Source organism: Anas acuta, chromosome 10 (genome assembly GCF_963932015.1).
Source record: "Anas acuta chromosome 10, bAnaAcu1.1, whole genome shotgun sequence".
NCBI classification, from domain to species: Eukaryota; Metazoa; Chordata; class Aves; order Anseriformes; family Anatidae; genus Anas; species Anas acuta.
In genome coordinates, this window is record NC_088988.1 from 19,621,087 (window position 1) to 19,646,461 (window position 25,375).

The 25,375-nt window shown below is 43.0% G+C and overlaps 1 long non-coding RNA gene across 13 annotated transcripts in view; it reads left to right on the top strand.

The window, feature by feature from the left end:
• Window positions 1-25,323, top strand: part of LOC137861858 (uncharacterized) — a 535,363-nt gene extending 510,040 nt beyond the window's left edge. For all 13 annotated transcript variants that reach the window (XR_011099892.1, XR_011099897.1, XR_011099895.1 and 10 more), the window contains one exon: window positions 23,762-25,323. This is a non-coding gene — a long non-coding RNA (uncharacterized lncRNA). The remainder of the gene's footprint in view (window positions 1-23,761) is intronic.
• Window positions 25,324-25,375: the final 52 nt, after the last annotated feature.

The window sequence follows — 25,375 nt, forward strand, 5'->3', positions numbered from 1 at the left end:
TTCTGCATGGATTTTCCTATACTGTTCAGCTGCATTTCCTTTAGATGCCTTCTGCTGAAAATGTTCACCCCTTAAGCAGCCCTTTATCTTTTCTATCTCTACATTTGACTGGTTCTCAGAGGCCAAGATCTGTGGAAAGTAATTAAATTAGATCTTTTTTCCTAATTGGTTTGAGTTTGTGCAGTTGTTGTCCATTTCCTTCAGGCTTCACAACGCAGAGGTGACTATTTCCTCTTGGATTTCAAGTCTTCTATTTCCAGCCAATGCACTGACATGCTATATTTCACCATCTCATCCTGGCAGTTTGTTTGCTTTCTCTGGCCCATGGCAGTGTGTGTATTTCTCATTCTCAGGAGAGACAGTCCCTGGGTTTGTTGCCCTTTGTTTAAGAACTGCAAAGAACCCTCTTCAGGCCCCGCTGCACTTACTGTGGCCATGCCTTATCCTCCTCTGGGGCTTTTGGCTTGCAGCTATCTGCAGCAGCAGTGCAGAAGGGAGCATCTGCCATCCCCTGCCTTCGCACAGCACCCAGCTGCTCTCGCACTCTACTGTTGCCCAAAGGCAAACGTTTGGTTTCGTTCCCTGGTGGCACGTACAGCACCCAGCTCAACACAGGGGTGGCGGAGGACAAGGACTTCGCAGTGTCACAGTCCAGGAGTAGCCGCTGCAGCGCAGATGGGCAGCAGGGGAATGCAAACACTTTTGATGCCTTTTACTGTGCTTTCACTACGCTTAGATGTAGAGCTTAGTGTTATGGTTTAGTGGAGGACTTGTTAGCGTTAGGTCAGAGGTTGGACTAGCTGATCTTAGCAGTCTCTGCCAACCTAGATGATTCTGAGGCTCTGTGATTCACTACACCAGCTTTCCCAGGCAATCCTCCTGGCTCATCGCCAGTCCCAGTGCAGGTTGCTGGGAGCCAGTGCAGGTTTATCAGAGGCAAATAATGACACTTTAAGCATAACGCGGTTGACCACAAGAAGGGTTTAGACTCCCATAGCTAATGGTATCACCAGGCCAACAGGAACCTCTGCACGCTACTTTTGTTGGGAATAGAAATGTCTACCTAATAATTCCTAGTCTCAGGCCAGAAAATTTCCAACCCTAAATATTCTACTAAAAATAATACTATGTTATGTCTCAGGAGCACATGTTGCTGCATCCCCTGCCTCTGTTGCAGGCTAGGCACTCTACTGAAAAATACAAAATATTTGGAGAACTCCTACTTCCATTGGCACAGAAAGGTCACTGTTTTGACCAACCTTTGTAACTGATCCTCATACTTCACTACCCTGTAAGAAAAATAAAGACTTTTCACGAGAGTTCAGAAATCTAGAAACCCAAATGTATGTTGTAGAGGAAAAACAAGGGAGAGGTACAATTAGCAAACGTTTGTTGTTTTTTTTCATTAAAAAAAAAAAAAAAAAGTGAAGCGAAAAGCTGTTCTCACCTCCTACCCCAGGACTGTCTCTTTATCTTTGGGGTTGGGCATTGCAAAGGGGAAGAGGCTTCTCCATGCTGCTCAGCACTGACAGTCTAACAGTGATGCCAGTATTCCTGCCCTGATGGACACATCAGCTCTTGGTTACATGCTGGGGTTACCAAGTGGTCCAGCGCTGTGCAAAGCAGGACGTACCTGGAGACAAGGCCAGGCTGTAAAGCTCTTTTGTATGATGAGTTTTCCTAGGTTTTGAATCTTCTTTTTCCAATACAAAGTAGAGATGGTCTCAATATTTCAGAGAACTGTGCACAGAAGTTTGTCAGAGGAGGGCAGTGACACATCACCTGCTGGGGAGCATCTCCCAGCAAAGATCTAGCAGGGAAAATAGACTCAAGTTAAGGAATGCAACCGAAATTTTTCTACTTGTCTTTATGGTGAAGAAAGGGCCAAGAATATAAATCCAGTCATAATGCAATCTGAATCCTGGAGTCCTGGTTTAGTAATTTATCAGATCACATTTGGATTTGTAAGAAGGGCAGCCATAGGTAAGCCTGGGAGAGCTGGGGCTGTGGGCTGAATGGCATGCAGCACTCGTGATTTCACTCCGTCAGCAATCACTCAGTAGCCGCTCAGCCAAGTGAATAAGAAAAGGTCTGGTGTAATTGACAGTAAAAGGCCGCTGAATTGAGTTACTCCTGCTTTTCCTTTTAACGTTTCTGATTAGAGTGTAATTGCTACTCAGTAGTAGTCTTCAGCAAGAGTGCCATTTTTCTTCATCCATATATTTTTGGCTTTCTGATGCCAACTTTTGTCAGAAGCAGCTCAGTAATTCGGTTCTTTTGAGGTCGAGGCTGGGTAGGCCCCTCCTGTTTGCAATTATTTCACAATTCCTAGTGCTCATCTGGGTTGCCTTTAGCAGAATATATGACCATTGACTTAGAATTCATTGATAATTACAAAAAGGAGAAGGTTATAATTTGTCAAATGGATTCACAGGGCACCGGTTTTGTTTCTGCTGCCTGATCACATGAAGTTCAGGAGCCAAATGCACGATGGCAGTGCTCCAGGCAGGCAGCTCAGCACCATGCAAGTGTCCCAGCAAAAAGATGGCACACAGGAAGAAGAGGCAGTGAAGCACTAAGGAAAGTCAGACTGGGAGGAACACTGTCTGAAAGTCCAGCAGTTCACTGTGCAGTAACAACGTATGCACTTACGTGAAGTTCAGACAAAGCACAGTAAAAGTTTTTTTCTCTACAGAGGCAACCAGGTAGATCGAACAAAGAGAAACTGTCTATTAGAAAGATGGGAAGGTTTCCAGTGTGCCTCAAAGCCATTATGGTTTTATATGAAGCAGTAGTGGGGCCGGGGGGGAAGAGTTCGCTTCTAGGAGATCTTTTCTTAAGGATATGATAGATGATTAAGTTACACAGAGAGCTTCAATAGTATATATATGAAAGTTCTCCCTGCATGGGTTCATTGTAAAACAAATGGGCTGCTTTAAGGATAATGGCATGGTATTATTTATGTAGACAGTTCCAGCAGTTCCCAAAGAGGAGTAAATGCTGTAATCATACCCATAAAGGTCTGCCTGCTTGCTTGCACATTATTTGGCATTAATTTTAGTACAGAATAATTATCAAAGGAACATTTGGATTTATTATCTGTAAAGGCAATTTTAAATGAGGTATGAATTCAATACAGTAAGTGTTCTCTAAGCAGTGTGAATCCAAAATAGAGTCGTTGTCTTTCACCTGATAAGTCAAGCTGTGCCTGGGCATATGGAGATTTTCATAATATATTCTATTCAAGAATTAGAGAGCAGTAAATATTTGTGAAAGTTATAATCAGCAGCTGCTTCTGAGGGCAGGGACAATGCACTATAAGATTTAGAAACAAGTTTCTGAAGTTAGTGATCCTATACTGGATGCTGAAGCCGTGGCTTGGCTTTTATGGTCTTTTAGAGGGGAGAATGAGGCAGGAGAGTGAGGTGTTAAATGCTGAGAGTACAGTTTTAAAATGAGAGCCTGAGTTAACACTGCTCAGTGTGATCATCACCTGCAGTGAAATGGTCACCTAAAATTCCAGTGCTGCCATTTTTCAGCTTCTAAAAGTAAATGGCTTAGGAGCTGGTGCAAGCCGGTATTGCAGCAGCCTGTAAGTCTTACTGGACTATTTTTGATCTCACTGGAATAAACTCTGCTCCTGGTTTGCTAGATAGCAGTGAAAAGAATCGTCCTTTTCCAGCTGCCCAAGCCAAGTAATTTATTTTGCTCTTCAGGATCGAAATGTGCTTTATGCCCTCATCACATCAAGGCTTGACAGTGCTGTAATGGGCATTATACGCCCCTAACCAGGAAAGCCGCGTTCAAGAATCAATTCAGGTCACCCTACTTCTTGATTAGAGTAAGCCAGCAAAAGCATAAAATACCTTTGCTTCATACACTAGTGTTTGCTAGCACTTGCACAGGAGTCCTGTGTCACTAAGAAAACACTGCAAATATTTCCCAGGGCCCTTCAGCAGCCGTGTCCTCTTCAGTGATCCCCTGGGCTTTGGGAAGGGCTCCTGGGGCTAAGTCCTCCCTTGCAGCCGGGAGAGCCCATGGAGCCTGCTCTTTCGCCTGCCGCTGTCTGTCAGGTCATGAATCTGGCTGGTTCAGAACAAGATCAGATACTTTTCTGTCAGTACAAACTGCTATATTTTTTGCTTATCTATAGTTATGTATTAGGAGTGGTAGGTAGTCTGCGCTGGCAAACATTGGGCTGTCAGGGTGGTAAGGGCTTGCACGCATGTAAAGGTAAAGAACGGTGTTGAGCAAGTCAAAACTGGCAAGTGCTCTGGACTTGAACTCCATTTGGGACTTTTTCTAGTAATAAAATTAACTTCAAAACCCTGTAGGGCATTATAACTTTTTAAGTAGGAGAAGAGTATAGCGGTATTAATGAGCTGCACTGCCAGCCATGAATGTACTTAGTGGAGCTTTGCCTGAATGTAGAAATACAGGCAGGAAAATACAGTACCAGAACAATTTGATTGTTTACTTTCATATTTTGAAGTAACTGAACAGAACGTAAACTTTGAAAAGAGTTTTAGTGCTCACAATACTAAAAGTAGACATAGCAAAGTAATTGCTAGAGGATCAGCAAAGTCATTTATCCCTCTTCTCTGTTCATGGTTTGCTTGTAAATGGTGAAGCATTTCCTAGGTGGGTGCCCCTCACCTGCTGGTGGAGCTACTGATAAACGTCTGCTCACGTGGTGCTTGTTTTTGTCCTAAGTGTCATCCAGCAGGGAGCAGAGACCCTTCTGAGACCCCACAGAAAGGCAAGCAGAGACCCTTCTGTAGATCAGGCTGTCATGAGCGAGATAGTGGCATCTGCCCCTAAAAAGCTAAGCCAACAAGTGGACTTAAAGGGGAAGGACCGTGGGGCAGTTTGCAGGGAAGGTGGTGCAGACTGATAGCTTGCTGGGATGGAAAGATAACAGCAATGGGAAAACTTAGGAGAGATGGATCAGGGCGAGAAAGGAGAAGATGCCACAATATAGTGCAGGAAAAAATGTAGTAAGGAGGAGAATACTGGCTTCAGGAAAGAGAACAGGATTCATGGCACCATAAAAAAAAAAAAGAAAGTAGCAGACCAGCTTTTCATGTTGTGTAATGCAGTGCTGTAGCATCCTGATCTTCACCAGGTGAGGATCTGTGTCAGTTCTCAGGGGGCAGTGGGCTTATCTAGCTGAAAAATGTCCTGCCGCTCAGCGAGCAGCGGTGGTCCTGACACAGGAGTTCAGGGCTGGGGGGGCCAGGCAGCAGCACTGTGCCATAGGTCAGAATTAGATGATCATTATTTTCCCCTCTGGCTTTAAAATCTATTAACAGCTATTTTATGATGCTGATCATTTATCAGTGTACCACAGACGGCAAGACTAGGACCACCATGATATACTTCATAGTTAATTTATTTTCATTAGTTTGTAGCTAATCTTATTTAAAAGAAATTCAAAAAATTGAATTAGAAAGGAGAAAACCTGGAGATTTTCCAGTGTATAACTATTTGAAAAAGTAAAGGGATGTCCAGAGCCACGAGTTGGTGTGGGGTCCCAGATGCAGCTGTGTGACTCTGGTTGTGGCACTGATACCAGCCTGCTGCAGGAATGCCACATTTCCCAGCACATGCAAAAGATCAACATGTGGGCTCAGGCAGGAGTGTGCTCAAGGCTCCTTCATGGCTGAAGCTTTACTAATGAAACACCTTTTTGCAGCAAGGACTGTTATGCAGTTTAATTATTTTTTCTTTGGCCTTCTGATGGATAATATTAACTGCTCTTGAGAGAAAAAAATAAAAATAAAAATAAAAAGTGTGTCCTGCATCTTTTGCATGCCCTGCCTTTTCTGCAGACCTGTCAGGGCTGAGGTACACAGTGTCCCTCAGCCCACATCATCCCAGTTGTATGGAGTTGGTTACGTGGGTTCTGCTGATAAAAATGAGAAAGGTGTCTTGCTCTGTAACTGGTGTGGAGAGGGAGTGGAGACTTGTGAGATGGAGGAGAGGAGTAACTTGTTGCACCATTTTCCGTCCCCGTTTTACAGAATTGCTCTCTTCCTTCTCTCTTTACTTTTCATCCTGTCTTGACCTTGCTGCTAAATGGGAAAAGAGTGATCCCTGAGGAAGCGGCCTGCTCACTTCTGCAGCATAGCAGGTCTTCTTCAAGCACACGTGCTTCCAGGAACCAGCTGGTTTTAGCTCCATGTTAAATCTCACTGCACACCACAGAGCAGGATTGTCTCACAGAAGGATGGGGAAGTTCTTCTGATGATACAGCAAGAACTTAAGACTTTTTTTTTTTTCTATTTGCATATGTTACAATGATTTTTTTCTCCTGAGAACTTAATCTTCTATACTAAATTAAGTCAAATAATCCTCTTGTCACTATAAAAATAATTACTATAGCTTTTTGAAAAGAACGTAGGAAATAAAAGATTTTTCAACACCCCCAAACACACAGCTTTTCTTTCCAGCATTATTTTAATGAGCAAAACAGTGTAAGATTTAAAACTGCAATTAAGACAAGAGTACAGAAATGACCAGCTTTATTTTTTGACCATATCTGCTGTTGTTGAAGCTGCTAATAGCTTCCACCGTCACCAATATTAATTGGCCTAACACCAGATGAAGCTAGATTTTGTTTTAGGCAGATATTTAAAAAAGAAGAAGAGATATAGGGAGAATAAAATCTCCTTGTTCTTCAGGCATACAAACTCCAGAGACAAGAAAGCAGCTCCTCCAGGCCTGCCCTCAGCGGTGAATGTTCTCCCCTAATTTCTGTCATCAGGCCAAGCTCCGTCTCCCCCAGAGAGTGTGTGGAAATAGTCCCAGTGGGAATGGAAGCAATGAGCCTTAATTAGTAATGTCCCTCTGCAGCTGGTAGAAGTAGCAGCACTGCTCTGAGTAGTTTTCCTTGTAAGAATTACTTATATTCCTGTGCTCTTTCACACAGATCCATTAACCAAATGTACTTCAATGTCAGATGTGTGACCATTACAAAATACAAACTGAACTGACATGACAAGGTTACTGATTGCTAAGACACCCGGGCCAGGTTTTTAATTTCTGCTGGGTAAAGCTCTCTACTCCCTGTGCTTAGGTATTTTCTGCACTGGGACCATAAGCCCTTAATGGGACTTCCCAGTGCAATCCCCAAAGCGGACCAGCTAAAACTGAAATAACCATGCCTGGTACCAGAGCAGTTCTCCTGGATATAGAGGGCTGCTCTTAAGATTAGCTGAGGCCTGAGTGTCTGCATAAATCAGGACAGCAGGAGCTGGCCCAATATTTGTAGAGTGCCTTTTGAATTGAAAAGTTTATTTTCTCCTATAAACTCTCTTGTCCTGCATTGTTAAACTACAAGGATTTTATTGCACTCTTACTAATCGTAGCAGCAATTTTGTGACAGTCTTGAAAAGTGTCCTGAATTAGTTCATTTTGCTTATACAGTCCGTGCTTCTTGCCTTGCAAAATGGCTGAAGTGAACAGATTTTAACAGAGACTCAACACACGTGCTTCTCTCCAGCGTCAGGATTCTTGGTTCATTCCCCAGCATGGCCAATGATGTCTCAAACAGGGTCTGTGCAGCTCTGGGGTTTGTTTCCTTGTTTGTTTATGATGGCAGCTTCAGCAAGAGGTGGGAGTGTGGAGCATCATGCAGCTGATGTAAAGAGAGCAGGAGTCTTTTGTAATTCCTTATAGCTCTCAAGTGCATCCATTCGTTTTGCTATGAATGCAGTTGTATATTTTAACCAAGCACACAAGAACAAAGCACCCAGTCCTGAACACTTTGCTTATTCAGTGTCTGAGAAAGGATTTCCAGACATTCCTTATAGATATTTGAACTGTTTTTACCTGGAGTTGAATTTCGGACCTAAAATCATTGAGTGTAGCCCCCTTCCAGAATCTGAAGCCTGATGTGAAGGAGAAAGTTTAATCATCCCTCTAGTAGAAGCTTTCTTGAGATATTTTCGCATCCAGGAAAGGATGCCAGGTTTGTACTCCAATTACTTCTAAGATATTCCTAAGCCTCATCTTGCAGATTTGTTAAAGTGAAGGATGAGTGACAATATTCCCGTTGCTTTTGTGGAGAAAAGTCTCTAAATGTAGAGGCGAATTTCCCTGCTCTTCAAGCCATTATTTACCATCTCCCATGGTTTTCTGCCTGTGTGGTATCACTAATTCACTAATATGACACCCTTTTATATCATTCCAATCTGTCACAAACTCTAAACGTTGCCCTTTTGTGTTTATTTTGCTCCTTTAGTTTTTACTTAGCTATACACAAATGAATACTGAATTCAGCACCTGATTTACACAGATGCAAATGCCTTATTATGCCTTTAATTTGCAAGCCTGGTTAGTATAATTAAAGGTGTTTTTGCTTTTTAGACACACAATTGCATATGGCTTTTTAAAAAGAATGATCCTCTTGAAGGATTTTTCCCCACTAATGAACATAATGGTTGAATATCAGGTGCAGAGCCATTCCACAGGCAAGACAGTGATATTCTTGTAAAATGAGGTATCTCATGTGTGTTTGTAGTTGCATGGCCTGAATATATCCCTATTAGCTATATAGTCCTGTATATGGATAGGTTTGGGTTTTGCTGACAATTCTGGTGTCTTTTTTTCTTTTGGGTGATGGAGGGCAATTTACCAGAGGGCAAGGGTATAATGTTCCCTAAATACAACATTCCTTGTTTAAGTGATCTTTTTTAAAAAAGTAAAAACTTTCCTAAAAAAATGCTTTAATACCATATAATCTATTCCACTTCTTGTGTAACAACAGGAACAGCTTAAAATTTTCAATAATTTTCTGTAAAGTATTCCTGAGCTAGTTATTTGTATGCTGGATTTCCACTTGATGCAATATGAAACCGCGAAGATACCTTATCATACCCTGAAAGCTGACATTAATAGGCACTACTGAAAATATTGCATAGCTTTGCATAGCAAAGAACCTTCAGCTGAGTAGCTAGGGAGTATCCCATGTTTTTAAATAGACACCTTTGCTGTTTCAATACCAATGGAAGTTTGGGAGAAAAAGAATCTAGTCCATAATATTTATATAATTTTTAAGTGTGATGGAGAAAAAAAAAGTCTAAAACTGAAAAGAGAGAAAAAAAAAAGAAAAAGAAAAAAAAAAAGAGAGAAAAAGCAATCTACCTGGGAAAGTTTTAGGGCCTCCATTCTTGCATATCATCATTTTTAGTATGGTCAGGGGCTCTTTTAGTGAAGGGCTGAGCAAATGGACAACAAGATGTCCCTGCTTCAGAGAGGATGCAGCCTAACCAGACCTGCCCAGCGTCCCCTGTCTCAAGGCAGAAGAGTTTTTAGGCAGCATTCCCAGCATGTTGGGGCCCATGGAGCTGGTGCCACCACCACAATGGTGCCACACTGGGGCTGCCCCTGGGCAGGGCACCCATTGCAGCAGCCCATTCCCCTGCCCCGTGCCCCAGTGGGGTGGCTCAGCCAAGGCGATCGGCATGGGGCACGGTGGGGTCCCAGTGCCACGACAGGGGGACTGCTGCAGCATGTGCCCTTCAGATCCAGGGCTGTCCACGAGAGACTGGGAAGCATCAGAGATGGGTGCTCCTGTGTTACACAACAGGCTGCGCAGCACTGGCTCCCAGGATCTCCTTTCTCAGCAGGAGCTTGTAACTGGGCAACTCCCTCCCGAATTCATTCATAACTCAGCTAAACATCAGAAGTGCAGCTGGTAAGCTTCTCAGGTAACTTCTCACTGCAGCCACTGCTGGCACAAGGTTTGTCAGGATACACAGCAATGAGAAACAAGGGGAACTCTTCAAAAACAGCTGCTTTTGATACAACCTGCAGATTGATTTGGAGTTATCTTCTTTCTGCTTCGTGTAAAACTTGATATTTAAATTGTGGCTTCATTACGGAAGGCTGCACTTTCAGATGGCTCACGTTTTCCAACCAGACCTCAAGTTTTCCTTAAGCCTTTGTCTGGAACTGGATCTGAATTTCACATGGAATCAGAAATAGTGTTTATGTAGATTAAAAAAAAAAAAAAAAGAAAGAAAGAAAGAAAAAAAAAAGCAACAACAGGTTTTAAAACACCTCCCAGTGGCTAAATCCTTCGCTTGCTGTTGATAAGAACCCCCCCTTTTTTTTTTTTTTTTTTTTTTTTTGCTAGTGGTTTACTGCTGTTTTTCATGGCTTTGTAAATCTGAGCTTTAATATTTCTTCCCATTTGTGCTTACTGCTTACATCCAAAGATGTCAAAATCGAACTATTGTAAAATTAATTGCTTTGGGAAACACAGCATCATTTTTCTCCCATCTCTGATGTTCATATTGCCACTGAGAGAGGGAGAGAGAGAGAAAGGCAGGTTTCTGAATGTTGTAGTAGGCAAGCTGCTTGTTTTCTTCACTGATAAAGGGAGTGATTCCTTCAAAGTGGAGCAGAAAGATGGCTCGGGACTTAGGCTGTGAATAATATCTCATGCGGCTGCACTAGGAGAGGAGTCAGTAGCATGCTTTGTGGGCCACCGGCTGTCTGAGAAGGAATGCTTTAAGACTGCATTTTGAGGAGGCTAAACTAACAAAAGAATTTTATTTTCAAATATATATGTATACTTACATGAAAGACCTTTGCAGAACGTCTTATGTATTCCGTGCTGTAAAAAATGTCTCTGAAGATATACAGAGACATATAAACACACGTAGATGCAGAGCTGTATAAAACACAGTGGAGGAAGGGAGGTAGGTTTAGATGTAAATGCAAGAAGAAAGGAAAAGCTAAACACAGTTGGACAGTTGTAGGCAGAAAAATGAATGAGTACTGCATTTTTCTGCCAAGCAGAACATGTATCTCATTTTTAATTGTCTCCTGAGCCATGGATGTGCAACCAAATAGATATGATAAAAGGTTAGGGGTTTAAGCTCCACGCTGAAAGCATAAAGAGAGAACTAATTGTCCTGAGACATTCCGTGCCTTTCAAAAAGGACAAACAAGGCAACTTCAGTGTGCTAGTTCACGCCTGATCCTCACTCACGGAGTTCAGAGAAATACCGCCCTTTCTCTGTCCCACAGAGAACCAGGTTTCTTCTTCACCTGAGCACTTATAAACTCTTTGCTCAAACACTTCCCAAGTGGGATGGACAATTAGAGCACACCAGAGCTGGGTACAATGCTGGTGAACTCGAAACAACTGATGAATTGGAGGGCAAGTCCAGTGTCTGGCTGCCTTGTGCTGGTCTCTGTGGTGGCCAGCTCGCTTCTCCATGCCCTCCCTCCCTGACGTCAAGCTTTTCCCTTCCCTCTGCCCCCCAGGAGGGCTTTCTACTTTCCTTCCCTCCTCCTGTAACTTGTGCCCATCCTCCCCTAGCCACAAGTGTCTGTTTTTTCCTCTCTGGAAGCAGCAGTGATGGCAAGTGTCCTTCTCTGTTTCAGTTTCCTGGTGCTGGAGGTAGCTGTTCTGCCTGGACATAACTCATTTTGGGGTGCTGCCATGGGAAAGGAAGGTTGGGTAGGCTCTGTGTCAGCTGTGCAGCAGTGCAGAGGGCTCATTCTGCTCCACACTGCTCCCAGTAAAAGTGATTCACTAGGGGCATCTTTACCCAAGATGTTTTCAATGATGACCCTGATATCTACATCCACATGTTTAGGGATGCACACACATATAAAAAGAAATGGTACTTTTTTTCTTTTTCTTTTTTTTTTTTTTTTTAATGCTAGGGATCACCAGTGCAACAAATATACTTATATATATATATATATATGTATTACAGCCAGATTCCCTGGATTACATTTCAGCATCACTGCACAGCACTTCATTCATCCTGTTTAGTGTTGGAGTGCTGTAATGCTGAGAGAAAGTTACAGAAATCTGAAATGTAGAAGTTTTTTATCCATTGTAAGTGCTGCTCAGAGTCATCCTAAAGTCAGGAATTATGCAGCAGGTATATTCTCTGGGAAAAGCAAACATTTTGCTCTCAGTCTGTTTATCCCTCCTTGTTTACAAAATAGTCCTCCTTTCACCTTAATAAATAGAACAATTAATGAAAGCTTTTTTTGGCAGCCTGGCTATTACTTTTAGATAGCTGTCAAACGGAAATGTGAACAGGATTGACAATTTCATTTATCTTTGTGATAGAAATGCAAAGTAAAGAATTTGTAGCAAGTTATGTGCACATCATAATAAAAGGGCAGCAAGAAGCCCTTTTCCAGCCAGTGCAATTTATTTACCTCTTTTCAAAATCAGTTTCTCATTGTGTGCCTACAAATCTGCCTGCACTGAATATGCATTCAAAGAGAAAGAAAACAGGACAAGTTTGAAAGGATATTACATAGGAAATTACAAAAAGTATTTTATAATTACTTAGACGTTTTGTCAAATTGGACAGTGTATTTTTGTGCATTTCAATAGGGTAAAAAACGGCTGATGACCATGGGAAAGGGAAGCCAGCGAGAGACGAGGGCGGTGCATAGGTCTGCTCGGGCTTGTTGTGGTGCCCATCACCGTGTCTGTGCCCCGCACAGGCAGGCCTGCCTCCACAGGGTCTCGTCTTCAGAGAGTCAAAACCAAAGAAAATGATGACCCGGGGCACAGAACTGACTTATATATGCTGTGATTAGCTATTGTGGAAAGGAGCATGAGATGGAGGTGCTGAAACTGAGACCTTGTCCATAATAGTTACTTACAGACACAAGCAAGGCAATGTTTATAAACGTGAATGCTGAGTGCCCAAGCACCTGCCAGAAAATTTCAGATTATTGTCCACATGAGTGGTGAGCCATGACAATAAGCAGTTGGGTGAAAAAAATTGCTCCCTGTGCCACTCTGGTATTTCCATAATGTCCTACCAAGGAATAGATTCCCACCGTTAATATTTATCTAAAACAAAGGCTTATGTGATTCTTTGAACTGGAGGTTTTGTGGGTCTTTGGTTTTACTCTTCTGTGCAAAGACTGTATCGTATCTCCAGCACAAAGACAGGGATAAATCCAAAATCATTGCTGAGTCCAAGACAAAAAGAATAATTGGCATTTGGTTTGATAGCACTAGCATGCAGTATCAGGAGCACCTTCTTCCTTCCCTCTGTCTCTCGACACCACAAGTCAAATGTGGAAATAATGGTAATTATTCTGCAGAAACAATGCAGTGTTTCATGTGCTTTCTCTGTCTGGCATTTCATTGAATTTGCAAAAATCTGACAAATCTAACCAACCATTAAAATCTGTAATAACAATGACAACAAAGAAGCATGCTCTGTGGGAGCATACACATGTAAATGCAGATGATGAAGAAACAGAAGTAGAATTTCTGACTCATGATGAAGAGATTGAGTAATCTGGTCAGACTGTTTTAGTAATTCATCATTTATTCATTAGCTTGTACTGTAGCATACTCCTATTTATTTTGAGTGCAAAGGCAAAGTACAGCTGCACAGACTGAAGGCAGAAAGCTAGCTAAAGGATAGTTTTAGGACAGATGGTATCCTAGATTTGTAAGAAGGCCTTTCTATAATTAACAGTGGATTCACCACATCCAAAACATTTGCTTGTGTAATGTGCCTTTGTGTAGTATCAGGGTCATGCTAAAACCTATCAATTACTTTGCAGAATTCATAAGAATATAGACATCTAATATATTTGAAGAGTAAAAAGTGAGTCATTAGCTGCATTTTTATTTAACAAGTTTAATTTTATAAATAAGATTTTTTTCCCCAGGCTACCATTTCTCGTTATGCACCTATATAAATTTGTGCTATGGTATTAACATTTCATAAACTGCAAAGGCGGTTTTCTGTCAGTGTGGAATAGGGCAGAAAGATTTCTGTGCAATACAACTTAATAACATATGAAGTTATAACTCAAACACTTGTTCAATGTTTTTGGAACCAGCTCTGTGTCAAAAGTGCAGGTTTTTTTCTACTCAGCTAAGCCACAAGTTCAAGTGCAATCAGGTGAACGTTTTAGTTTTAGCTTAACCTCTACCATTAGACAAAGAGTCTGGAAAGCTATCAGCTATTGCTCAGGAAAAGGTCAAAAATAACTGCCAAAGAGACTGAATTCTTTGTTGCTCTATGTAGGGGTTGATCCAAAGTCAAAACAACAAAAAAAATCTTGTAAGAAAAGCTAGATAAAGATGTCAGTATCTTAAAAGCATAAATTATTGCAGCAATTACATTGGAGAGAGAAATCTACTTGCTTTTTAAATCATCTCTGGTATTGACTGTAGCCCTGGAAAGGTGAGACCTGTTGGAGCTTTCATCAGAGCAAGTGCCCAAGGGGAGCGCAGCCACCCAGCACTCAGAGAGGCCACCACAGCCTCACCACTGCGTCCTCATGTGTTGTCTCTGCATTCTGTCTGTCACCACCTGCGGCTGCCTCCCAAGGTGGTTTGCCACAAGGGAGCATTGCCCAGACAGTGAGCATCTCCTGGGCTTCTGCTCTCTGAGGCTTCATTCTCCCCATGTGAGCCCCAGTGATTCTCTGGGAAAACAAAGAGCTTTGTTTTTTTGGGGTTCTAAACAAGTTTTCCTGCTTTTCCCATCCCCTGGTTTGCTGGAGGTGCTCATAACTGCCCACACATACAGAAGCGACAGGTTATTCCAGCAGGTCCCTCTTCTTTCCCACAGCACCTCTCCCCTTTCTGTAGGGCCAAGCCATGCCATGGGAATTATTTTGAAAATTAATTAATATTATTTCTTTCAGCCGTGACCACCACCACCAACTTCAAGCCTCTGTTTTCCAGAGATTTGTTTTTGTCTTGATGGTATCACGTTGACAGAGAAACTATAGACAACAGAAGAGCTTTCTAATAGAAAAAATGTTGCTTGTTATTATCAGGATTTTCAATAAGCGTTAGCTAATATGTGATTCACTGTGATGTACTTCACCAGAGTCTCATTAGCCAACCAAGCCTGCCTAATTGACTTGGCATTTCTCATACACACAACAAGGCCATGAAGTGGGACTTTAAAAGACTTCCTCCCTGACAGCACAAAGTCTTTTGTATGAAATCATAAGCAGCAGTGAGGAATCATCACCCATATGATAAGAGGAAGCCCTATCAAGCAGATGATATAGTGCTGGTAATCAGCGTAAGATGAAGCATGGCAAGGTTATGATTTTGAAAGCCAGCTAGGAGTGGAGGTTTTGATAAATCCCATTCAAAGCTGGCTTTGAACTCTTTGGTGTAGTGCTTATAGCAAAAGCAATGTGATGTGCATCATCCAGGAAGAAAACACAGAAAATATTTTGGTGAGGTTTTGGCTCTGGAGCAGATCTCAGGAGCACAGCCAGATAATTCAGGCAGTGCAATACCAAGTAGCCTCTTCTCCTTTCATTGACAATCCCCAGAGGGATCGTCCCTGTCCCTGTGGCTATCGCCCTTGTGCCAACAAAGCAAGGTGTGCTCAGCCCTGGCGCGCTGCAACCAGTGCTGGCAGCGCAGAGCGGGACCGGTGCGCCTCACTGCCCAGGTACGCAAAAGGGTTTCTGACATTTCTCCCCATTTGTTAGAGCAGCCATCTGGCCAACGGACTTGTTCTGAGGTATAAAGCACAGCTCAGAGAGGCTTTATTACTAAGATGCAATAAAAATAGATAAGCAGAAAACATCATGTGTAGGGCTTTCGTACACAGAATAATAATGCTGTGGAAACAGACTGAATTTCCACGTCCCAAGCTTAAGTTGGAAGCTCTGGAACAGACCATGAGCCCACACACACAGCTGTAAGAAAAACACCAATTTTGCTGGGATAGAAAACTCTAATCAGTGCGATTCTCGCAGTGTTCAACTGCTAGCGGTGTTGTGCTGCTTGAATTAATTCTGGTTATCTCTGCAGTTAACATCTTCATAACTGCTTTCTGGGTTCCTCCCGAAAATCTAAATGCCACGGTAGTGGAAACTGGTGAGCATCAGCAGGATCTTGGCTATATATAAAGAGCTCTCAGGGAGAACAGACATTATAGTCAACTTTATACGGGATTAGGAGGCTTATCTCCTAAAAAAGATCAAAATAAAACAGAGACCTTCTGAACAATGGAAATCTCTATCTCTAACTAGCAGCGTAGTCAATTTATTTAAATAAATATCTATTTTTATATGGTGGATTAATCTCAGATTAGTGAAATAAAGGCCTTAATAGTTAAGTAGCTGTAAAGATTTGAATTCTACCAGTTTTATAGAGTTGTTACTGTTTATTTCAAATACCTCTCTGCCTAATGACATAATTTATTCCATGGGGAAACAAATACACACCTTCAGTTGCTGGTTGCAATGTGCTCCAGGTGGGTGCTGGCCTGAGCTGCCTGCAGCTCACAGGGTCTGAGACAGAAGGTGCTTTGGCACAGCGTGGTGAGAGCTGCTGCCCACTAGCAGCATACCTCACAAATGTCATCCATACAGCCTGATGCCCAGAAACACAAATGAATTCCTAGCATGTTATGAAGCTCGTCCTTTCCAATCCACCTGGATACCTGCCCCTGTGTTTGTATGACCGCCCGCAGTGAACTGGACAGGAATGAATTACAGCTTGAGAAACAATCATTCTGCTCAAAAATTTTCTCCCTGTAGAAGGCTTAAATCAGAGCAAAGTCATACGTGAATATCAGGACTCTTACCCACAGAAGAGACTAGGAAGGAGAAGCATGTTTATACATCCAGTCTTTGTTATCTTCGTGGTTATCTAAATTAGCCTCCAGAGCTTTCAAAGGGCAGTATCTGAAGATAGGCACATGCTTATCCTTAACAGGAACCACTTTGAACAAATATGTCTTGCATTTTTTTCCTAAGCATTTCTATTTCTCTGCAAATAGAACTGTTTGTCTATTAAACACTTTGTTAGACTATTTGCTTACCTCAAAGGATTCATGTCATGATGATCTTTTGTCTCAGACTTTTCTAGTCCTGCAGACTTTTTTGCACGCTCTGTAATCTGCACACTTTTGCAGATTAACTGCTGGAACTTCTGTGTTTCTATAGTGGCCATTATCGGTATTTTAAGCTGGCAAAACCTATTTAAATTTTTGTCAAAATCGAGCTCTCCTGAGCATTTTACTGAATACATCTTCCTGTATGTTCAGTGCCTGATCTGAGTACTGGGCCTCATCTGTAGCCAGTGTTCCTGCCCACTCTCTTTCCACTTGACAAGCTCCTGTCTGCTGAAAATCGATTATTAGTTGCCACTCTGTACTGCACAGTTTCTAATCTGCACATACCCAGCACGCTGCTGAGGTATGGTTTTGGTGTTCCCTAGTTTAATCAGTTTAAAGGGCTGATGCAGAAAACCCTTTTAGAAGTTATCCAGTTCAGATCTGGGTGTGGAAGGGAGGCAAGGAGGGATTATTTTTAATCTAATTTCCCTGTGAACAGTGAGAAAAACATCAGAGTCCGCAGATGAAGGGTGTGGAATCAAGAGCCGTCTGCCTTTCAGCTCTCATCTTCTTCCCTTTGCTCGTGGCAGCAGCTGCCCAGGTCTTCTGGTGCCACAGTCTCCTTGGAGGGTGGGGAGAGGCTCTTGTTTCTGAGCCGTTTGTGACCAAGCAAGTGATTTAAATCCCATAAATTCTTGAAATGTTGCTCCTTTGGGGCTGAACAGCTCTTCCTCCTTCGGGAAGAATTGCCTTAGACCCACAGGCCACAGAAGAATTACAGAGGAGAAAATTCAGCCTGGCCGGGAACAGGCTCTGACCTTCCACACCAGCAGCCCAGAAGCAGCACTCGCACCTATCAGTTTTTCTTAGGGCACTTGCCGGAGTGATCCCTACTTCCAGGCTTTGGATGTAGTCCTTCACAAGTCGCTCTGCCTGATAAACCTACAGACTGGTTTCTTCCATTTTGGAGGATAAGCAGTTCAATTTTCTGGACAGATTTTTCCTCAATCTGAGTCCCTCCTACCAAGGCTATAAAATGTTAATGCTATCAACAGGCCATAGCCAAACCTCCACGGCGCCACGTCCCAGATCAGTACTTACTCCTCCACGTGTGTCAGCCCCAAGGCTTTCTAACTGCAGCGAGCAGTGAGGAAACACTAGCAAGTAATTGATCCTGCTTGAACAAAATAGTCATTTCAATTCTAATTTAGGAGCTAGAGTCTCTAACAGTCTTTTTGAAACAGTGGGTAGCGGGCTGATTCACCAGTAGACTGAAAGGATACATTATTGATGAAAGGGTTATCTGCTAACCAAAAAATGCACGTCCTTTCGCATTCCCTTCTCCGTTGCAGACACACTTGCTGTGATGGGGACTGTGGGGAGGTGACCCCCTCTCAGGCTGCTATGGGCTGTGGAGATGCTCCGCTGGCATCCCCGTCCAGGCTGGCTTCTGGCAGTGGCCAGGGCAGATGGGAGGAACAGGACTGGAACAGGGAACCTTGCCCAAAGTTTCTTTTTATTTCATAAAAAGAAAAGTAATACAAATGATTAAGTCAGGGCATCTAATTCATCTGTACAGCACTGGGTCAGGTGTTTCAGCTGATAAATGAAGATATGGACTTATTAGCCTTGTTTTGGCAGAATTATTAAGAGCATGTTTACAGTCAGGCTCATTAAGGGAGACATCTAAAACCAGAAGCATCCAAAATTAATGGATGCTTTTTGAAACTGTTGGCTTCAATGAGTTGTGTTGCATTCTTTTTTAAATGGATAGGGTTTTGTGGTTTAGGCAGAGAGCAGCTGGGGATAGCTCCTTAACGAAATAAAAATACTTTCTCGAGCTTTAAAGGAAATTTAATTGAATACCTAGAAGCCTTTCTATGTCTCAGCCCAGATATGGTGTGTTTAATACAAGATGTTTGTGCCTTGTATCGTTTTCTGTGTTTTATATATAGCATAATATTCTTGCTCTACTTGAACTTCTCTTTTTCCGGCACTCTCTTCTTTTATGCTCTGTTATCAATTGCCAGAACAGGATGTGTGTACATGTTCTGATTGCATTGGTTTAACAAAGGTCATGATTTTAGCTATATGAACTAACCAGGTTCTCACTATCAACACCCTCTCTCTTGCTATCTCACTCACCCATGGTTCAAACACGGATGCATGCTATGTACTCAAATCCCTAACTAACAGTTGCAATAACTTGCATTCATTTGGAGCACTCACCTGCATTTTCACAGCTTAAATGGCATTTACAGATGTATTTAATGTAGAAAATCTTACAAATCATTTAAAGTACAACAATGTCCGAACCTGTTTTAACTCCGAGTATCATTTATACTATATATAGCAAGAGAAATACAGTCATATGTATTTTTTTAAAATGTATTTCATTTTAAACTGTTGAAAAAACCTTGGGTCCTGACAAAAGGACCAAGCACAGGAAGGTTACCCCGTACCTGGGTAACAAGTGTGGTGAGGCCAGGAAGCTACAAGAGCTGCATCCTCTCTGCCATAGCTGCTGGTTTGTGCGAGCTACAGAGCAGCCACATCGGGAAGCCTAATGCAGTGCTTAATCAAAATGTTTTTCATGCCATCTGTAGGTTCAGCCCTTGACTGGAGGGATGCAAGAGATGACTTTTTAATAGCAATATTTTTTCTTCCAATAGTTCATCAAGCATTTATTACTTAAAAAAAAAAAAAAAAAGGAAGAAAAGAAAAGAAAAAAATCAATGTACTCTAAGCAAGTAAAACTCATTTCCCCACCTCCAGTTAATCTGGCTTTATTTGCTTAGTATCTGTGATGTTGCAGTAATTATACTAATTCTCTAGTCATCCATTGAGTATCTCTTGAAAAACTGGATAGATGTGACCTGAATTTCTAATTCTTTCAGTTTTTTAGCTTTGTACTACTAGAGAGCCTATCATGATGTGATCCTGGCACTGCAAGTAATAAAAAGAAAGGAAAAATAATCTCAACTGCTTTTAAAAAATAAAGCAAACTCTTCAATTTTACACAGGGAAAACATGTCATCTTCTTACAAGTCTTATACAGTAGCTTCATCTCCTCAACTTGTTAGGACTTGACAGATTACTGACAAACTTATTGCAGTTCACACCAAAATGCTTGCAGAACCAAGGCCTAAGCTTTTAAGATGTTGCTGCAGATCTTGTCTGATCTGTTGGTTTCTTATATGGATTTTTTCCATATGAGATTCTGTGAGTTCTGTAAGGTCAAATGTGTGTCCATTTTCTGTGTGGCAGATATTACTAGTTTCTCTGAGCCTAGTGAGAAATAAAAGGCATTGCCTAAATCAGTGGTCTGCTCTGTTGCACCTAATTTCCTTTTTTAGTAAGATAACTGGGCTTTATTAATAATTTTTTGGCTTCAATTCCCTATTAATTACACCACGTTAAGACCACGATGAATCGGGATGCTGGTGACAATTGCTGTGCACACCCACAGGTAGGCTTGGCAGTATCCGGGTCCGTTATTGAGTGAAACTGGGGTGACATAAGGGCGAAGCGGGCAGCCTGCCCCGAGAGGTCCATGCCATGTGGCACAGCACCTGGCGGCGGGGCTGGAGTCGCTCCAAGCTGCTGCACGAGGCCCGTCCTGGTGGACGACGACTTGTACATGTTAACTCGCTGGCTTATGCTACTCCTGTCTAAATGTCACGCAGTCAGTGGCACGTCTGCTATTAAAACTGGCTTACTCCTTAAATTTCAGATACAGTTTACAGTTGGGAGTAATCGGATTTTCTGACTGATTTTGACTTTATTTTAAGCACAGCATACTGTAAGATGAGTTATTGTTGCAGTGCTATGAATATATGTTGCCTTCTCTTTCTGTATGTTCTTGCATGAGCATCTCATACCGTTAGATCATTTAACAAAGAATATCAGATAAGAAAGCTAGATAAAGTAGAAACTAAAGGCAATTAAAAACGCATTTGCTGCATAAAGCAAAAACTGTGCCTAGGTGAAATACAGAAACGTTCTCTCTACCTTAATCAGTTTTATGGACAGTAAAAGGAAGCTTTTTGGTGGAAATGTCACATGTACAGAGTACAACAATGAATAAACCCAGCAAAACAGCACACTCTGACAGTTTTAACCCTGAACTTCCCAATATAAGACAGTCAGTTCTTTCTTAAATCCTGTGCTAGGCTTGGGCCTGTCACCTGGATCCTGGAGTAGCTCCAGGCAGTGCAGCCCACTGCTTGTGGGTGGGAAATAAGAAAGCCATCGTGTATGCTGAGAACAGCACAGACCCTGTGAACTTGCAGCACTTACAACCCTTCCTAACTTCTTACAGGAATACAAATAGGCAGCCAGATTTGTTGGGGCCTGACCACAACTGGGATCTGGGGGAGGGAGGGAGAATGGAAGGGAAGGAAAGGAAGGAAGAATGCAATTATATCTCTTGATTTGATGTTAAACCAGTGACATTTTAAAGGCAACTGGGCTGACAGTTGCCAGTCTATTGTTACGAGGCAGAAGCTCCACAGTGAAGGTCACTGTGCTGGAAGCAGAGATGTGAACATTTTAGCTTCTCTTTTTTTGCTTTTTTCTTGTTTTGTTTACATCCAGTGCCCGCTTCTTCCCCTCACCTATTTTCTAGAGAGTACCATTCAAAGAAGCTGCTCAGCATGCCATCAGCGTATGCAGCTTCCCGGGGAGGCACCCCGAGCCCTGGAGCTTGTCTGAGCACTGCAGAGAGCTGTGAGTAGTGGCGCAGCCGCCCCAGCCCTGGGCCAGGGCTGCTCCAAACCCTCCCAGGTGTCATTTACAGAAGCATTTACTTTCTATCAACAGAAGCAAAACTGGCCCATGTCTATGAAAATATATCGGTGTGGTGAGAAAAGAACTGTGACAAAAATCTGAGAATAGAGTGCTGAACAGGACTTGCTTCCGCTGGAGGATTTAGGGCAGAGATGAATATTGATTAAACACGGTAGGACTACTGAGTCTCTTCATGTATGCTACAGTGCTTTTACACCAACTCAAAGTGAATGTCTCATCACATATGCTTCATGTGTATAAAACTGGATGATTTTTTGCAGCATTCTCCTTCTCAAAGGTGACCTGCACTGTTTTAATTTTTGAATGGATTAACTCCAAACAGCAGGGTATGAATTAAAGGCTCCTCGAGCAGCCGTTAGAAGGTATTTTGGTTATTCAGATAATGGAGTTGCTAGTCATTTAAAAAAATTACAGGGAGAAATGTTCTTAAATGTCAGCAGCTACAGAGTGCTGGAATCACTTATGGGATTTCATGAGTTGCTATAAAACATGGTCCAGCAACAGCAAGAGCAGTCTCCCATTACCAGTCCCGTAAGTCTCAGTGTCTGCTTATAGCACCAGATACTCCTCCACTGTTAATTGCCATCAGCTCCTGAGGTCAGCGATACTCCCACATTGCATATCAAAAGAGATTTGGTGTTAACAGCAGACTATGAGATTAAGACTAAGAGAAGACAAAGATGATTGACCCTTCTTGAGGAATTCTGCTGGTTTCACCCAAGAGTCCCTTCAGACTCCTCCTGGCTTTCCCAGAAAGGTGCTCAGGATCCAGGTAGGGGACTTCAGAGCTTCTCCCAGCCACCTTCTCTCTAGGGAATGGCTTAGGAATGAAGTCACTTGGATAAAGTGGCTAAGAGTCCTGCTGCCAGAGCAAATGCCCTGTGTTTCGACTTAGCCTACAGCAGAGAGAGTCTTCTCTGCTAACATCTAATTTGGATGTGGAAAGCTATGAAAAAGCCACCGGATTTTTCTAGAAAAACAACCAATTTCAGTTTGGCTAGCTATGAAATAATGTCACCTATATGCCACACAGTCTACTGTGGTACCTGAGTGACAATTACAGAAAAATTATTGTCATCAACAAAACAGAGCCTTCACTTTTAGCGCTGAATATTTTAATTCAAGCCCTTTTAATGAGAGCTTTTAGCCCTCATTTCACTGAGAATTGCTGGTGTGGATGATGCTGCAGGATCAGCAACTGCAAAGGGAGCTTCTCCCTATGATATTCTTGCTTTCATCAACTGTTCAGGGCAGGAGTGTAGGCAGGTGATAGCTTCTCTGCTGCAAAGTCCCTTTTGCTGGCAGGATTGAATCAATAAATGACTTCAAATGTTGTTATGATCCTAAGAGCAAAATGATTTGCACCGAATACTTGCCAGTCTGCTACCAGCACAATAGTCCCCCATTATAATTTTAGTAGAAGATGAGAACATAAAAAAGAGACTTGTTATTACTCTGTTAAGACTGTGAAAAACACACTCATGTTCCTAATTCCTTACTTTAATTGAATACAAAGATGTCAGTGCTAGAGTGTTCAGTTGCTACATATAAAATCAAATTTGGTAGGTAGTAAATACAGGAGGACTGAAGGTTTAACGTTATAAACCAAGGGACACATTCAAGATAAAACTGTCTTCACTTCAGCAACACTATTACTACAATAACAACCTTAGATTTATTAAAATAGAACTAAGTTTAAATGCATTTACCTTTCCTTTTCATTTTTATTACTTTTTTATATATATCTAAGAAACAAAACTCACTTAAACACGAACTGGGTATTTTTTGATTCCAAACCTTTATAAACTTTCACAATGCAGAATAAATTTTTAAACATCAATTTTAATAAAAACTTAAGTAAAAGTTTTTCAGATATGATTTGCCACTATTTCATGTATACAGCTGGTAATTTGATACAAAAAGGCAACTGCATTCTGAAAACATTTGGTTCTTTGGGGTAAAAAGAGAAGGATTTTATGTTGTGAAGTCTTGTAAGAGAGCAGAAGAAAGCAATCCTTGTGTCAAGGCTGCCAGCTTTCCACAGCTACAGTTTGTCATCCCGTATGTATTATTTGTCTTTGGATGCTCACAGTTTGATGGTGTGTTTTGTTTATCCATAGGTGTTTCGAAGTCCCCCTGGCTGGAGTCCTCTGGAAGAGCCCAGAGTCATGGAACTGCCTCGCCCGCAGAGGACAAGCTAACCCATCCCTGGGATTTGCCTTGAAAACTTGTGCTGCCCAGTGCAGTCGCTGCTGGATTTCCTTTCTCAGGTATGTCTGTCGTGCGGCCTGCCAGGTGAAGCACTCACGGGGATGCTGGCAAAGTGGTGATAAAACTCACTGCACTGCTGCATGGCTTCAGGCCATGTATGTGGAAAGAAATGATGCTTGCTTACTGCATTAAGCTCACTGAGCTTTTGGGTGGAAAAGCAAAGCGTAAGTGATTATTAGACTGTTTGATTAAATGGTGTTTAATAGACATTGCAATAAAAGCTTTTATGATTAGCTGGGCCTGGCCGCACCTGCCTGGGGAGCTGGGCTCTGCCTGCTGGCAGGGTTCAGGCTCCCGATAAAACCTGTGGGGAGAGGCACAGAGATGCTCCTCAGGCAAGTTGTTGTGGTCCTACCATAGGGCCCCTGCAGGGTTCAAATCATGATATGATCAGTAAAAGTGACTTGAAAATGCTCTGAAAAAAATGTCAGATAGGAAGTACCAATTTGATGCATTTCGGTATCCCTCAGGATTGCATGGGACGTCCTGAAGTGCCCAGCTGGAAGGGCGTTAAGGGGCAGAACCACAGCAGCCTCCAGCAGCCTGGCCAGGCTGCGAGCTACCTGGGAAGCTGGGGACTGACATTCTTCTAAAAAGTGGCCTGAGGTATTCAAAAAAGGAGTGTTCCCAAATATTTTTTCCATAGAGATGTTCGTGTATCTTTACATTCAGGTACGGATACCTTAACAAACCTGAAGGAAATTTCCTGTGGGTCATAAAAGCCACTTCTTATGCCATCCCAGTGATTAAATGAAGTTATGGCTGGATAAAATGGGGGCCTCATGGAATTTCAGAGGGGAGAAGAAGGCCAAAGACACCTCAGATTTATTAAAATACAGCCTCCCCTCATTGCTTACAGCAGAAATCAAACTGTGCCTGTGGTTATAACTCACTGTAACGACCTTACTGACTTGACTCGCGAGCACTTCTGGTTTTTAATTGGGGCATTTGCCTGAGAAACAGCTGAGCCGCACAAACGGGTTCTTGTTACGGCCCGGTACTCCGAATCCACAGAGCCGTGCGCCTGTTTTTTCCGCCAGGCATTTTAACGAGGAACAAGCGCGGGGAGCCGGGAAGCCCGTCCGGCTGCAAAGCCCCGTCCTGCACCATGAGGCCGGCGGGCACGGGGAGGGAACGAGGCCGCGGAGAGGCCGCGCGGAGGCCGTGGCGACGGAGGCGGGGCCGGGCCGGGGCCCTCCCGCCGGGGGCGGGCCGCGGGGCCGGGCCGGGCGCGGGCGCGGCGGGGGCCGCCCGGGTGGGCGGGGGGCGGGCCGGGCCGGGCCGTGCCGCGGCTCCGCCGTGCGGGGGCAGAGCCGGGGCCGGCCGGGTGCGGGAGAGGAGCCGGGGCCCCGCCGCCCCGTCGGAGCGCGCCGGGAGCCCCGAGGAGGAGCGGCCGCGGCGCGGTGATGGGGCTCGGAGGGGAGCCCGGCGCCGCCTCCTCGCTTCTGGGCAGCGGGAGCCCC